Source organism: Carlito syrichta, unplaced genomic scaffold (assembly GCF_000164805.1).
Source record: "Carlito syrichta isolate Samal-C Ts95f unplaced genomic scaffold, Tarsius_syrichta-2.0.1 Scaffold287625, whole genome shotgun sequence".
In the NCBI taxonomy this organism is placed as follows: Eukaryota; Metazoa; Chordata; class Mammalia; order Primates; family Tarsiidae; genus Carlito; species Carlito syrichta.
In genome coordinates this window covers 58,527-76,252 of record NW_007231721.1, presented here as the reverse complement: position 1 = coordinate 76,252, position 17,726 = coordinate 58,527, and the positions used below count along the sequence as shown (strand labels likewise).

General features: G+C 35.8%; 1 protein-coding gene across 1 annotated transcript in view; it reads right to left on the bottom strand.

The window, feature by feature from the left end:
- CSNK1G3 (casein kinase 1 gamma 3) overlaps positions 1 to 17,726 on the bottom strand; it is a 109,806-nt gene that overhangs the window by 91,435 nt on the left and 645 nt on the right. Inside the window, exon 2 of the mRNA XM_021709899.1 lies at positions 17,313 to 17,333. The gene's annotated coding sequence lies outside the window, so the exon portion shown is untranslated. The remainder of the gene's footprint in view (positions 1 to 17,312; positions 17,334 to 17,726) is intronic.

Sequence of the window (17,726 nt, the reverse complement as noted above, 5' to 3'; positions counted from 1 at the left end):
TCAAATGAAAAAGTCCAAATTTAATATATGAAATAATTCATTCAGTGTTTCAAATGCTTTATTCAGTCTCCATAAAAATTGCAATATATGTCTTCTGCTTTCTCCAAAATTTAAATGAGTAAGGATATTTGTGATGTGATGGCTAGCCGTTACATCACATGCTTCTATTGGCATCAAGTGTCCCAGTTACTGGTTTCTGGCATTAGTTCAACTGTGGTTGTCTAAGAAAAAACAAACACTTATTTTTAAAAGCAAATCATTAACTGTAATGTCAAAAATGGAGATCAATTTCTCTAATTACATGCTACAGAAACTTTCTTTTATCTCAGAAAGATTTAGTAACTATCATTTACAGCACTTCATATTTCTGAAACTTGATTTCAGTGATATCCCTTGTACATTCCTGTTAAGATCCAGGAATTATCACCCAATTCTATTAGAACAGTATTCACCAAACTGTGAATCAGGACCCAATAGTGGGTCATTAAGCCCATTTAATGGGTCTTAGGCAACAGTTTTTTAAATGAAGTAATATGAAGTAGAAAAGAAAATGGAGTGCACATATGTAATAGGGATAAGTCACATTTAAGGAGATTTTTAGTTCTTTAAACTAATGTATATATATGACTGGGTCACAATGTAAAATATATTTCTATGGGTTGTAGTCAAAAAGACTTCTAGTTTGAAAGCTACTGTATTATGGCATAGGCATATCAAAACATATGCTATAATCAGTTATAATTAAGTCAATTTCTAAGTAAGAAACTTTATTAAAATTTAGATTTCCTCAGTACAAATATTACAGGAAGTCTAATTAATATTCTAATTATCCAAGACTGACTGTTCTCCAATAACTAAAATAAGCTGTTTCATAGGTCCTCAAAATGTCTTCTATGCCTTCCATTTTCAATTTTACAAGTGAATTTACAATCCCATTGGTAATAGCTTTATCACAGCCAATGTATCAATAGTTGGAAGGTGAGGATATATTTAATTTGAAAATACCCCAAATCCTAAGCATTTATTATATATTAACCCAAGGAAGAGCACCCTCATTCCCTGCCCCTTTAAGAATGACAGAAATAAAAAATCAAGCAGAGGTCATGCTAAATTTATATTACTGAAATACATAATCACCATACCAACCTCTATGAGCAGGTCATCTCACTATCTATAATAAGAAACTTCATTATAAACCCTAATCACAGCAATGATATAAAATGTAAACTGCAAGCCATCAAGGAAAGTCATGTTCCATTTTGGAACACTTACTCTCACTTAACAAACATTTATTGAGTAGTTATTATGTACCAAACACAGGTCTAGGTACCGGAAATACAGCAGTGAACTTGCCCCAAAATCAGACCTCTCAATTATCTATCTGCTTTCATGACCCACAACTTTTGTAGTACACTTTTTATATTGATTTTTAAAAAAAATTCTTTTGTACCTCAGGAAGACCAAAAAAACTGATTTGCAGTAGTATCTTTTATCAAGTCACTGCAAACACAAAACTATCAAACACTGAACCAATGCTCCTAGGAAACACAGGGTTAAATTCTTGCCAGCCTCTGGTCATAATCAATCAATACATAGCTTTGTTTTATGTTATGTTCTGCTTAAAGACACCTTACTTAATATATCAATTTGATTCACTAACATTGAACTCACATCTAAAGCACCTGCAACTCATCCTTGAATTAAGCTTACTTAACACAGGTATTTTCTCCATAAGGCACATCACAGCTTTCTTTCACTTAAGAACACTAGACAGCAGTTCAGCAATAAGATTGGAGGCCACTTTAAACAGTGAAATTACCAGATAAAAAGCACTGAATAGTCGCTTCAGAAAGCAGAGAATCGCCTTATTAAAAACTACAGTCAGCAATATGCATGTTGGGTGACTCAAAATTTTTGTCACTCTGTGTATGCACACGTCTGTAAGTGACTGGAACAGCACCAAGATTATAGATTTTGGGGTTACAAATAAATTTTAGCAAGCAGAATTTGCAAATATGAAATCCCTATGAGTGAGAACAAATTCTAATTCATGAGAATTTTCTCTTTAAAAGTACTCCAGCTAATACATAAGAAATGACAATTAACTAGCACTATTATGCAACTCCCAGTATATGAATGAACTAGGCAAATATCATCAATGACTGCTAAAATCACCAAAAAAAAGACAACTTTTTAATCTTCCCAATGAAAGAAAAAAATGAAACTTAATTTTATCAAACCTCTACATCTCACTGCCAATTTAGAGGACAGATGGGAGACAATGCTTTCACTCTTTAATTTAACATTAAGATACTCCATTTTTTAATCTGATGTCCTCAAGGGCAAGGATCATATTTTATTCAACTCTGTCTCCCCAGTGTCTACTATAATATAAAGCAAGCAATACTGGTTAAAAGTTTATTGAGGAAAGGAATGAAGTGAATGAATGAATGAACAACCTCTTAAAAATGAAAGAAGGTTAATTTACATGGTCATCTCTTTTTCAAATAAAGGAGAAAAGAGGAAAAGTACAAGCAGGTGGGCAATTTAAATTTATAGCTTTAAGAAACACTGCCAGAAGTGAAATAACATCCCACAAATCACAGGTCATTTATCCTGAAATTTTTAACTTTTTAAAACAAATCTATGATCCAGAAGGAAAAAAAAATCACTAAAGAAGGTCACAAAATGCAAATTTGCCTCATTAAACCATAAGAGCCCCCAAAATCTTCCTTGATTCAGTTTGCTTTTGTTTTACAGTAAATCTAATAAGTTTATAATAGAAATCAAATTAAAAGAAAAATTGAGGTGACTAGTAAAAATATAACAGAAAACAAGGAAGACAAACAACCTTGTACTCATCAATAAATTTGCAGACATCACTGCACAACAGCACACTTTATAGCTGATATTAAGAAGGCGAGGCCTGAATCAACAAGAGAATATTTAAATCAGTGAAAACAGTACTACCTTGTAAAGTTCATCATTTAAAAAAAGGAACTTAAAATAAAAATATTTAGGTATAAAGGGTATGTGCTTCAATCTTCTAATTTTCTAGCAAGTCATTTCTTATAATACCAGATAAATGAGAAAGTACATTGAGAAGTCAGTGGCTGTATCACACACGGTTCTCATAACAAAGTCTATCTTCTGACCTACAGTGCTATTTTTGTAATTTATAAAAACATACATCTAAAGGCCGGGCATGGTGGGTCATACCTATAATCCAAACACTTTGGGAAGCCAAGGCAGGAGGATCACTTGAAGCCAAGAGTTTAAGACTAGCCTGGGCTACAAAGCAAGCCCTCATCTCTACAAAAGAAAAAAAATTAATTTTTTAAAAAATTAGCCAAGTGCAGTGGTGTGTACCTACAGTCCCAGCTACCTGAGAGGCTGAGGTGGGAAGGTTACTTGAGCCACTGAACTCCAGCCTGGGCGAGAGAGAAAGACCCTGTCTCTAAAAAAGAGCATGTGGATGTATCTACAAATATCTGCCTAGTGTATGTAAAGATCACAGATTTAAATGGTTCATTCAAGGGTATTGGAGTTTGAGTATTTTAATTATGAAGTTAGTATTGTCAACTCTCATCACAGAACCGATTGAGCAATATAACTGAGAGTAAATTGTAAATAACCAAGTTAACAACTACAAATTCTAGAATGAAATACGCAACAGGTAACAAAAACAAGCTGAAAGTACAACTACCTCTCCAAAGACAGTATCTCCTTCTTCCCAGTGAAATTAATAGAATCCTTCCCCAAAGTAAGTATGAAAGCCTGAAGATAGAGACAGAGAATTGAACCTTATACCACAATATGAGTGCCAGGGTTAAAAGCCTACTTTTTCTTACCGAGATCAGGGCTACATGACTTAAGAAAGAAGAGTTCCACAGCACAATGAAGATTAAATTCACTGAAAAATGAGACTCACCTAAATCATTCTCTATATGACAATGTATAGCAATAAATATATCATATTCAGAATTATGTTACTGTCATGATACTGCTGGCATACAATCACATCAACAAACCAAAATAATTCAATATAGCCAACTTAAATTTCAGGAAACGCTTATTACTGGAACTTTTCTTTATCACTGGTGGGAAGGAATATGGTACAGTCACTTTGGAAAACAGTTTGACAGTTTCTTGTAAATTTGCCATATAACCCAATGATCTCAATTCTAGGAACTTATCCAACAGAAATGAACACTTACCTTCACCAAAATACAAACACAAATGCATATGAATAATTATAACAACTTATTCATAACCACCAAAAAAAGGAAACAAGTGCTTAAACTGATAAATGGATAAACATGGTGATGTACATCCATACAATGGAATATTGCTCGGCAGTGAAAAGAAACCACTAACACACAATATAAATGGATCACAAATGCATTCCACTAAGTGAAAGAAACCAGATTCAAAAGGTTTTATAGCATAGGATTTTTATCCTACCTGAAGAAAGCAAAATTACTGAAAGAGAAAAAAACAGGTCAGTGGCTGCTAGGATTGGGAGGAGCTGACTATTAAGGGGCAGGCAGCATAAGGAAATGTTTTTGGGGGGTGATAAACTCTTTTGTATTTTGATTGCCACAGGAATAAATTTTAGAGAGAAAACTGTTTATCTAATATAAAAAATAATAATTAAAATAAAATAATTAAAATAATAATTAACTGAAATGCTAAAAAATAAAAAGGGGGAGTATTTCCTTTAAATGGTCTGGCCATCCATAGATAGATACATTTAACTTCAACTTCAGCCATTTATTTATTTTGTTTGTTTGTTTTGAGTCAGAGTCTCATTCTGTTGCCCAGGCTGGAGTGCAGTAGCACACGGCTCACTACAGTCTTGCCCTCCTGGGCTCAGGCAATCCTTTAGTCTCATTTTCCCAGGTAACTGGGACTACAAGCACCCACCATCACACCCAGCTAATTTTTTAATTTTTTTGTAAAGATGAGGTCTCGCTATGTTTCCTAGGCTGATCCTGAACTCCTAGACTTAAGCAGTCCACCTGTCTCAGCCTCCCAAAGTGCAAGGATTACAGGCATGAGCCACCATGCCCAGGAACTTCTGCCATTAAATTTTTTTTTATTCTTTCTATAAAGTATTTCTATTTTTAAGCCTGAGCAACTAAGTCTGATGCTTGTATTCATCATTTTATTTAAATTGGGGTCAATTTATTTGTTTGGGATTTGTCTGATACAATTGTGACAATGCAAAGTAAATTAGTTTAGGATGAGCTTTGGTCCCTCAGGAAGTATTTAATCAAGGTTCTTCCATATTAAAAGTCTCCCTAATAAAAAAGATGAAATCCATTCATTCAACAAACAAGAGACCTATACTGTGTGCCAGACACAGGAAATACAAATGGCAAATAAGACAAATCACAGTCCCCAACATCCATAGTTTAAACAATGATAGTATGATATGTACTACAATAGAATTACTGTACTTTCTGAGCACATAGCAAGGGAATATAACCTAACCATGTAAATTCTACATCTTATTTTTGAGGTGAAGAATGGCAAGGGACACACACTCCCATTAGGATCTACAGAGTGCCTGGTTCCTTGGTTGAAAACAGAGTTTACAAAGCATGCAACATGAGCACTCATCATCCCATCACTCTTCAGTGTTTAAGGATGGAATAAAAGCAAAGAGATCACATACACAAAACATTCTCCCTGCACAAACTGTACACATACTCTCCTATAGCAAGGTCCTCTTTAGGGAACTATGGTCCTAGAATACGCAGATTTATTTTTGTCGCCTTTCTGGATAGCAAGAAATTTCACTGATACAAAAATGCCATAATTATAAGGTTTTCTTCTTGAAAAAATATTATTTTAAAGAAGGAGGAGGAAGGAAAAAGAAAAGAAAAGAGAAGAATTAGAGAGCATGAGAACAGGAAACAAAGGCAAAAAAAAATATGGCAAAGTAGATCTTTGCAATGAAATCTTAAAAGCCAATTAAGGAAGTTTAAGGAAACTAAAACAGAGGCATTACAATCATACCCCTCCTTTCTGTTATTAAAAAAGGAAGCCAAGGTATGTAAAAAGAGGGCTGCCTGCAGGTACTTTGGCATGAAGTTATCATGTGCAAAGGTAAAATTATATATTATATAACCACAAGGACTAAAAAGAGCATTTGATGAATACTAAGCTATGCCAACATTACCAGAAACATTTTCCATCTCAAGCATCCTAATTACACAATGCTTTTGGGACCATAGTGGGACCCACAGCACTAGGGTTAGTAACTTTGTATCAAAAAAGAAAAGCATTCAACAACTATTAAAGAAACTAACACGATTAAAATAAAAAGCCTCTGTAGGGCTTGGTGGCTCAGCCTGTAATCCCGCGCTTTGAGAGGCCAAGGTGAGTGGACTGCCTGAGCCCACGGGTTCGAGACCCGCCTGGGCAACTTGGCGAGACCTCATCTCTACAATAAATCAAAAAATTAGCTGGGCGTGGTAGCGCACGCCTGTAATTCCAGCTACTTGGAAGGCTGAGGCAGAAGGATCGCCGGAGCCCAGCAGGTCGAGGCTGCGGTGGCCGGGAGTGGCCACTGCACTCCAGTCTGGGCGACAGGGTGAGACTCCAACTCAAATAAATAAATAGATAGACAGACAGACAGACAGACAGACAGACAGATAGATAAAATAAAAAGCCTCTTGGTATGTATATACAAAAATTTTTTTAAAAAGCAAAGGAAATTTACTAGCATCTTACTGACACTCCATCAGAGAAGTAAGATACAAAGTAGTCTCTATTAAGGGATAGATTCAAATTAACATCAGTCCAAAGTTCCTTTTGTAAAGTTCTTACACTCAAACATGACTTGGATTTCAGAATATCTGGAGCTTTTTGACTAGTGATACAGTATATATGCACCATATGTTTTTTTAACAGCCCTAAAGAAGGCTGGGATGGCATAGAGAAGTTTGGAAAAGCACACTTAAAGTCAAGCATTTGCTATTTCCATAGTGAAACCTACAAATACATGAAATAAAGGTGATAATTCAGAACAGATTTTGTGACAAAATTCATCTGTACCAAACATACAAAAAAAAAAAAGTTTTGGTTTTCAAGCATTGACTGTGATAAGGAATTATGGTCCAATAGAACAGTACCCATTACTCTTTACTATGTGCCAGTTTTATTGTGGTATTTTGGTGATCCCAAATAATTCTAAAAATCTCTCATTGGTTCAAACACATGTCCTCTAAACCCCTACCCAGTGTTAAATTCCTCTACCACAAATTCTCCTATCAGGACAATTGTACTCGATTCAATTTTGCTAAATTCAATTTCGCCACCATGCAAAAAATGTTCATTGAACTGAACATATTGAACTCATCCTAAAATGGCTTGCACCCAATTTGTCACAAGAAAAATGCTGTTACTGGTAAGGATGTTCCTGACCCAGGAAGCAACATCAAATGAGCCACAGAAAGGATACAATTTGTCTTAAATATGAGTATCAAGATATAATAGCCCTATAAAATCCCATTATCATAGTGTACTTATGTGTATACATTTGCTGACTATATGCAATATAGACAATATACTATAATTGAGGTAAAAATATCTTCACTGAAGGGGGAAAGCAGAGACAGTTCCTCATCAACAATGGTATAAAAGGGAGCAAAGCAGAAAAGCAGTTATCCTAAACAGTCATTAAGGCCTCTTCTATACTGATGTTCCACAAAAAATACAACTCATGCCGGGCTCGGTGGCTCAGCCTATAATCCCGCGCCTTTGGGAAGCTGTGGTGAGTGCACTGCCTGAGTCCGCGGGTTCCAGACCCGCCTGGGCAGCGAGACCTCATCTCTACAATAAATCAAAAATTAGCCGGGCATGGTAGCGTGCGCCTGTAGTTCCAGCTCCTTGGAAGGCTGAGGCGGAGGGATCGCCAGAGCCCAGCAGGTCGAGGCTGCGGTGGCCGGGAGCGGCCACTGCACTCCAGTCTGGGCGACAGAGTGAGACTCCAACTCAAAAAAAAAAACAACTCGTTGATATTTTAACTATAATACATATAACCTAAAATGACCTATAATGTTTTATTAGCAATATTTCTTGCCTTCTTATACTTTACAGAAACTTTAAAAACACCACTTAGGTCTCCAGGAGTTGAATTGATGTCTTAATTTATTCTTGATAAATTTCTCTTTAACAGACTTTCCAAGCTTTACAAATCTTCAGACTTTGAAGGGTTTTCACAAACCCTTATACTTATAAAACATGGCCAATGAGCAATGTATACAGTGGCCTCACTAAGGATGCTAAGTACAGTCAACACACATATCTGTGGATTCGGCATCCGTGGAATCAAAAAATCATAGGTTGAAATATACAGGAGGAAAAAAGTATCTGTACTGAGCATGTTTAGTTTTTTCCCCTTATCATTATTCTCTAAACAATAGAGCATAACAATTACTTACATAGCATTTACATAGCATTAGATATTATAAATAATCTAGAAATGACCTAAAGCATAGGGGAGAATGCAGATAGGTTATATTGCGAACGCTATGCCATTTTATGAAAAGGACTTGAGCATCCTTGATTGGTATCTGTGAGGAATCCTGACACCAATAACAAGTTAACAACTGTATAACGCTATAAAGAGAAGTCACTTCTTTAACCTGATCCTCTAGCTAATATTTTCTATGCATTTCTTCTTTACCATCTTCATACCCCTATTCTCAATTAAAAAAAAAAAAACCTTGAAAATAAAATGCCTTTTTTTTTTTTAGTTAAGAGGTAAGTAAGAGTAAGAGGTGGGTGTAAAGAAAAGGAAGAAGTCTGTCATTTTCAACCCTGCAGCACACTTTAGTAGCCTGTAGAAATCCTAAAATACATCAATGTCCTGACCTCATCTCCAGATTCAAATATAAATTAGCAGGGGTAGGATCCAACATCTGTCTTACAAGACACTTTTAATGTGAAGTTGGGCTGAGAACCACTGGTACAAGGTGTCTTTTTCACAAACCCTTCTCCCTTCTCATCTGTTAGTAGGTGTTAGTACTCCCAGCCCTAAAGCAAGGACCACAAGAACTATCTTCTAAATAGTTCATTTTTCTTCTCTTACTTTTTCACCAAAAAAATTATTAATTTTCTATTGAAAGATTTTTTAACAAGTGCAAAAGTAGAATTCATTTTAGCTTATTTGATATTCTCATTCCCAAATGTTCATGCTTTTTCAGTCTTTCAAAAACTACCTTCATTAGCAGGGTATTAAAATAAACAGTAGCCAGGCTCAGTGGCTCAGCCTGTAATTCCCACGCTTTGGGAGGCTGAGGCAAGTAGATTGCCTGACCCTGCGGGCTCGAGACCCGCCTGGGCAACTTGGCGAGACCTCATCTCTACAATAAATCAAAAACTTAGCTGGGCGTGGTAGCACGCACCTGTAGTTCCAGCTACTTGGAAGGCTGAGGCGGAAGGATCGCCGGAGCCCAGCAGGTCGAGGCTGCAGTGGCCGGGAGCGGACACTGCATTCCAGTCTGGGTGACAGAGTGAGACTCCAACTCAAAAATAAAAAATAAAACAGTAAAGCACACAATTAATAAGCAAACATACAATACAGAATCCAGCTATCAACTTTCAGTAGATTATCAGAAAATATTCAAAAGTATTATCTTACAGAACTGACTCCATTTTGATACTTTATTAACTACAAACACTTGCAGAATCCCAATTATATAAAACTGTATTACCCACAATCTATTCTGACACTCTTATGATAGAAAAAGAACTCAGTAAACATCATTTTTCTCTTAATGTAAACTGGCATCACAAGATTCCACATCTTTAAGATTTACATTTCTGGGTGGATAGAGTCATATTGTTATCAGACTTTCTAAAATAAATGTAGAAAATAAAATAATATTTTATGAGCTATAAACACCAGTTTTTTTTAAGGTCACCTACAACTGATACCTACTAGTTTCAACTCCAAAACAATACTAGGTTGTTTTTGTACCCCAAATTAGGATTTTATTAAGAGATCTTATAGCCACATATTTATACCATGAATTTTCTCTTCTCTCCCTATTACATTACCTAATATATTTGCCTGCCACTGAAAGTATTTATTGCTAGAATATAAAAGATGTATTTTGCAGAAATAGAAAATAAACATGACACACATTGGTGTAAGAAAAAAAAATTTTCACTTCCCTTTTTACTAAAGGAAATTCTGAATATAGTTTTAACTATAGCATATTACATTCTTATATACTGCCTAGAATACCACCTGAAGTAAAAACCAAACAAGTTAAAAAACTGATTAACAGAATAACCTCAAGATATTCAGAAGTTCACTATTTTTATAAAGTATTCCTGTACCAAAAGTTATCACATGGCCAACTTCAACTTAAAACTTTAAGGTAAATAATGTTAACAAATCCTATTTTAAAAATAAAGAAAACCATAAAGTACCAATGCATTTGAAGTATACTCTATTCAAGGTAATACACAATGAAAGCAGTTATATGTTAAAATCGAAGCTGGTAGAAAACATCCCCACCAGATTCTATTTTCTTTACTAAAAACCAAAAAAGATTTACTATTTTACCTGATGGTAGAAATAATGCATAGTCATACCTGGAAATTAAAGCAATATAGAGAAGTATAAGTATAAAAATGAAAATCATCCTAAATCTTGCCATTTATAAATAACTGCCATTAACATAGTCTTTCAGAAGGTGGGTAAATTTATTCTGCATATTTACATGTATCTATGTATGTGTATATATGCACATATATTCCTTTCCTTTACATATATTGAAGATAAGAAATGCTTAAGATAATTTTCAAGAAAAAAAAATTGTTCCAAATACCCATTCTGCTTCTCCATTTTCATTTTTTCATTTGAGCAGGCCAGGTTTGAGATTATTTCGTATATATGTGTGTGTTTCTGTGAGGTGTTGTTACTGTTGTTGACTGCTTGAGGGGAGATCAAAATATCTGTCTGATTGCCTGTGTACTTTAAAAAGGAAAACAAACACCTCTGTTTCCAAAGCCTAAGAACACAGGTATCTATACTTAACGTGAACAGAGAACTGATTTACAGTAGCAGCCCATGGTCCTTAGCAAAACTGTAAAGTAGACAAGATTACTTTTATGGCCTCCCACTTCTTAGTCAGAAAGAACATACTACACTAGTCATCAGGATATGAGCGTCCTACTAACCAGGTGTGTGACTTGCGTATTTCACTCAGCCTTCCTACGATTCATTTCAATTCTAAAATTTCTGTGTCTCCTCTGCCTCCCATTCCACTCCCATCTTTGCTGCTCTAAAAATACACAAAAACCAGCCCTTCCTCCTATCTCACTAGGATTCCATGTTTCAAAGTAAACTCTTCCGACCAGCAAATTCCCATTTCTTCAAGCACTTATTCTCCTCTAGGAGCAAAGTAATTTGATGAGATCAAATGTGGGCAATTTTTGGAGGAGGGAAGGCAGCAACACAGAAAAAAATTTTAAACAAGTTAATAGGAACAAATTTTTTAGTTTAAAATTAAAATAGTTTTGTGAGTTCCATGGAAAAGATTTATAATCTTTCAACTTAAATCACCTATTTTATTGACTCAAAGTTAGTCAATAAAAAAATCAGCAGTAAGTATTTAGCTCTTAAAATATTCAGACCTGAGTATATTTAAGATAGCAACATGGATGCAGCTTTCTAATCTTTCATCTACTACATTTGTACAACACTTTAAAGTTCAAAGTGCATTCATATGCATTATTTATTTTCACTCTCAAAACAAGTAGATATAGTGGTCACTATTGATTATTTCTCTTACATCCATTTCCCCATATTCTTCCTTCCTACAATTTTTTAAAAATATCCTTCTTCTACCATGTAACTGAGAAAAATGTGACCCCATCACTAGTAGCAAGAAATATCTCCTGAGGAGTAGAACCAGCCGTGATAACCTTATTCCCCTTGTCATAACTAGTTAGGAGAGTACGTGACCTAATTCTGGTCCATAAAATATGAAGAGAACAGTATTCTAGTAGGCCTGTGCAAAAGAGAGAGACACACAGGAAGAAAAAGCTCCACTCTTTCCTCTACAGCCAATGCATATGATCTTGCTTCCAGCCTTAGGATAAATCCAATACGCAGAGGACACAAAGACAATCAAATCATAAAGAGGGAGACCAGAGTTCTGAATTATCAGCTTGGAGCCACTCACCCAATCTTCATACTTCAATGTTGCATTTCAGTATTTCAGCCATTGTAATGTGGCTGACACTAAGATGGCATAAGAAATCAGATGAGGGACCATATTGGGAAATATATGAGAAACACAGATGGATCACTTGACTAGATAATTAAACAATTTACTCTAAGGGGTGAACCTCTAGCAGGTTCAGGAATAACAGAATCTTATTTTAATGAGGATGCTATTAAATAAATCTCTAGGAGATTGTGTAAGCCAGGAAAGATAATATTTTAGAAATAGATAACCTCTGCAATATATCATTATTAGTCAACAGTTCTTAAGTTAGCTTTAAAAGGAAATTGTTTTTAAAAATCTACGAACCAAGCCGGGCTCGGTGGCTCAGCCTGTAATCCCGCGCCTTTGGGAGGCTGAGGTGAGTGGATTGCCTGAGCCCGCAGGTTCGAGACCCGCCTGGGCAGCGAGACCTCATCTCTACAATAAATCAAAAAATCAGCCGGGTACGGTAGCGCATGCCTGTAATTCCGGCTACTTGGAAGGCTGAGGCGGAAGGATCACCAGAGCCCAGCAGGTCGAGGCTGCTGTGGCCGGGAGCGGCCACTGTACTCCAGTCTGGGCAACAGAGTAAGACTCCAACTCAAAAAAAAAAAAAAAAAATCTACGAACCCTAAATATTTTATTGCAACTACAACATAAAAATGTGCATTAATAAGACAATCTTATAATACAGGGTCAAAGACTATTTCTTCAATTTGGGGTCTACTGATAGAGAATCTATTTTATTTTTCTGGCAAAAACCACACTCATAGCACATCACCTGTGATTTCCAGTTTCTGTCTCTTAAATACAGGAAGACATTTCATAAACACTTTAAAAACAATCTTATTGCAGAATCTTTTTAGATTATTAGGTGTTTTTTCCCCTTTAGCATTTAAAACTATTTCACCCTCACCTATCCCAACTGTAATTGATTTTGGTGACTCACCTGTTTTCAAAGCCGCCAACTGGTTCTCATACAAACACCTTTTTGCCCTCAGAGTTCACCGAATAATGTTTCATTAAACTATGTAATTACAACATCAAGTGCAACTGTCAACAGTTGTTGGGTACAAACACAAATGATTCTTGGTAAGTATACAATAAATAATGAGAATAAAACCTCAAAAGAAACTAGATAGTAGTCTGTCACTCAATGTAGCAAGAGCATCAATCATAAATCCTACAGAAAGAATGAAGAGCATAATTTACTATCATGAGTAGGTTAAGCAGAGGTTAGTTAAGAGAGATTCTCCTCTAATAGGGTGTTCCCAAGAATCTTTGGTTATCTACCCATTAGTCAACCCTCTAACAATTCATATATATCAGCAACTTTTGTAATGAAGGAAAGAAGATTTACACAGTGCCAACTACATGGCAGGCATCACACAGTCCTTAGCACTTTATATTAATTTTCTCAATTCTGATAAGATCATAATGACAGAATAACTCTTTTTTTTTCAAATTTAACTATCAGCTAAAGAAAGTATTCCAGGTAGCATAAAGTCATCTAAATAAATGTAATAAATTTGAATACAACTTCAATCTGACGTTACTACACTAGAGAAAAGGTATTAAGATTTGTGTTTATGAAAAATACCATGAAATTTTACCTAATTCTACTGAAAATAATAAAGAATATGGACATGATTTAGCTATATGGACACGTCTTAACGATAAACTTTCATTAAATTAAATTATAACTATGTAATATATCACCAGTAAAGAAAATGATCAAAAAATACATGAAATACATGAAATCTTCCATTCATTTTTAAGAATTCTTTCTCATAACTAAGATGATAGGCAGGAAGTGGCAGAAGGAAATATAACATATCACTTACTATGGTCTAAGAAAAAATTGGTACATATTTTTCTTAGGGCCCAAAATAGGAAAGAACCCCAAACATTTATAGTTTCTAAATCTCAACTTTGAGGAGGGAACTAGAAAAACAACACATCTAACAGCAGCCTCCAATGTGTCTCTAAAAGTTACATCTCTCCATATGTATCTCTCATTTCATATTTTTGAGTAGCTCAGAAGCCCTCCAAATTCACTTCACATTAGTAGATTTCTACACATTAAGAATCTCAAGTAGGTTTTGTCCTGCAGATCAGCACCAAGGTGATGTTCTGAGGTAGCTTAAGTTGACAGAACCACACTGTCTGCACCTACAGAATCCCTACAATTAGAGAAAGACAGCCACTTCCAAAGAAATTACATCTTGAAGAGCCAACACTCAGACACCGACTAACAGTATCCATTAATACCACTAAAGTGCCCACTGCTTGAGAAAAGTCAAAAAAGGAACAAGATGGAAGATTAGAAAAAAGGATCATTGGTGATTTAAGATTTTGAAGTCAGAAAAAAACTGATTCAAGTATGTACTCTGCTACTTCCAAGACATATATTCAATAAGTTACTTAAACTCTAGAAGACCGTTTCCAGCTCTCCAAAATGGGGGTTATACCCCCTAACTCAAAGAGTTGTCCAAAATTATCATTTATGGCCTTTACACAAAGTAGGTATTTAATAAGTTGGAACAGGTATTGTTGTCACTGAGAGGTTCAAAGAAACACAAGTTAAGAGTGCACAGCCTTTCTGAATGCTAAGAGCGGAGGCCGGGCTCGGTGGCTCAGCCTGTAATCCCAGCACATTGGTAGGCTGAGGCAAGTGGATTGCCTGAGCCCATGGGTTCGAGACCAGCCCGGAGAACTTGGTGAGACCTCATCTCTACAATACATCAAAAATTAGCTAGGCATGGTAGTGCGCGCCTGTAGTTCCAGGTACTTGGAAGGCTAAGGTGGAAAGATTGCGGAGTCCAGCAGGTTGACAATGGGGTAGCCATGAGTGTGCCACGGCATCCAGCCAAGGTGACAGAGTGAGACACAAACTTAAAAAAAAAAAAAAAAGGAGAGGAATAATTTTTTTAAAAAAAATCAAACAATCTTCCCTGGAACATGATTCTATGCACACTTAGAAACTGGTGTTGCAAGGGTGATATTTTTCTAAGCACTCCTTTGATAATGATTAAGTTTGTAGTTAAATGATTTTAGAATCATCTAATAACTCAGATGACTAAAACCTCACATATTTATCTAGAACTGGAAATTTCTCATTTTATCATCTCACTGTTATACTCAATAATCTTTATGTATAGTTTGCTTACATTTCACTTTATCCATAGCAAATCTCACCTATTAACAGTAATATCCAATGATCTATATTTTGTTATTTAATATTTCAGCATTCCATATATTTAGTTTGATACATCTATTTTGGGAATACCTTTGAAACTAAACTACCACTCGTTTCATTCTGAAAAAAATCTGAACTGATAAGCCAGAATAAGTCTATTCCCAGCACGAAGGAGATTACAGGAGGAATCAGAGGGGACACGGAGAGGTAACTGGAAAGCATCCCATTTCTTCCTGAGTCACATTTTTACAATCTGGAGTTATTTCATGTATAACCAATAACCAGATTATAAGACACACCCATATTCAAATTCAAATAAAGAAATATAACAAAACCATGTCTAAACTATTTTGGATTCTGTACTTTGCTGCTTTCCTCCAGTAGCACAAATGATAGCAAATTCACTATTTTGTTATCATTTGTTTAACTCACTGTCCTTATTTGCCCACCTACTATCAGCACAGAATTTATACACTTGCACCTTCACACCTCAAACTGACTCTTTTTAAATACAAAGCATTCTGAACTTCCGTGGCCTGACCTCCACCTACTTTCAAAGCTTCCTCTCCCACAAAGACCTCCTGGCCCAGCAGCTTCTGTCCGACTCACCAGGCCATGTAACACCCACCCACATGCCTGTGCTCAGGCTGTTCCCATCACCTAGAAAACTACCTCTCCCAAGCGCCCCCATTTAACTATTAAACTATTTTAAGGCACAGATGGAGTGCTACCAGGCTATACTCATTCATAATTCCCCAGTCAAAACTTAATGTCGTTCACACACACACACACACACACACACACACACACACACCATGCTTCCATGCACTGCTAATAAAACCTACAGGATTCTCGTGTTGAATTATTTCTGTGCATGTCTACTTCTCCCTTGAAGGCAGCTACTGCATCTCATTCATCTTCATATTCCTCCAACTGTTTCATCGTCACCATATGGGTCGCTTAAGCATAGTAAAGGTCCAGGTTGAATTAAACTATCGCATGTTTGTTGTTGTTTTTTTAATTTTTGAAGAAAGTGATAAATGCCTTTCATGTATGGGAGATATTGTTAATGCTTACAAATCTAACGATGAAAATGTCAATAATTACATAATGCATTAATGTTTAAGCTGATGAATGGCAAAAGAGGTCAATGAGTACCATAAATCATCAGTAGGGATAATCATTTCTCAAGATTCCCCTCAAGAAAGTCTTATATATGTCAACATTAAAACTGATCTTTCTGTTCCCCATTCTAATAATTGCTCCTACCTGATGCATATCCAGAAATGCAAGCTCACTTAAAGTGTCTGCTAAGAATCTATGCCAAAGCCTACAGTGTATTTGGTAACTTTCTGCCAATACCCACAAACATAATTTTCATCTTTTGCACAACTATAAAGGCTAATGTATGCAAAATATGAATATAATTTATCTTAGCTCAGGATACAGCGGAAACAAAGTTTGTAAGTAACTATGAAAAACAATAAGCACATGTAGAAAGAAAGGGGAAAAAAAAGAAAGAAGCTATTAAGAATGTCACATATCAGATTTGATTCTTTGTTGGAAAATGTTTTCTTACACTGATTTCACATCTTTCCAAATCCAAATCATTCTTATAATTTGTATAACATTTTTCTTCCAAATTTATTTATGAAGAATGCTAATAATCTTCAAAAAATATACAGAGCATTAAAAAATAGACATTTTCCCTTTTAAAACATATTCCAGCTTAAAGTTCAACATCTCTTACAATCTGTGGGCAAACGCCATTCGTATCAAAAGTAACTGTAAAGTAAAAGAAATGAGTAATAACTTTTTTCTTTATTAAAAATAAGTAGGTGTTTAATTTTCCAATTGAAAGTGGATGGATGCTCTACTAGAAGGCTTAAAAGGGGCCGCTGACTGACCAGCCTGGGAACTCATCACAACAGAGTTAAAACTAATTCACACGGTGTATCAACAGCTATCTCCCACACAGGCTCTCTCTCTTCCCTACCTGAACTTTTCCTCCCTCCCTGAAACAGGAGGTGGGAGAACCGGAAGGATCATGACACAGGCCTAACTATCCCCACCACCAGGAGCACACACGTCTCCATCACCATCCTGCTGAAAAGCAACGTGGGGGCTGTGGAGCAAGAGAAGCGACGATTCCGAGTGTCACTTCCCCTCCATGTGGGATAAACAAACCAGCACCGTAACAGTAACCATCAGAGTAATTGTGTTACGTCTGACGAACGCCTTGGTTAAGTTTTGAGCTAATTCAAAAGCTCTATCAAAGAGGCACAGTCCTG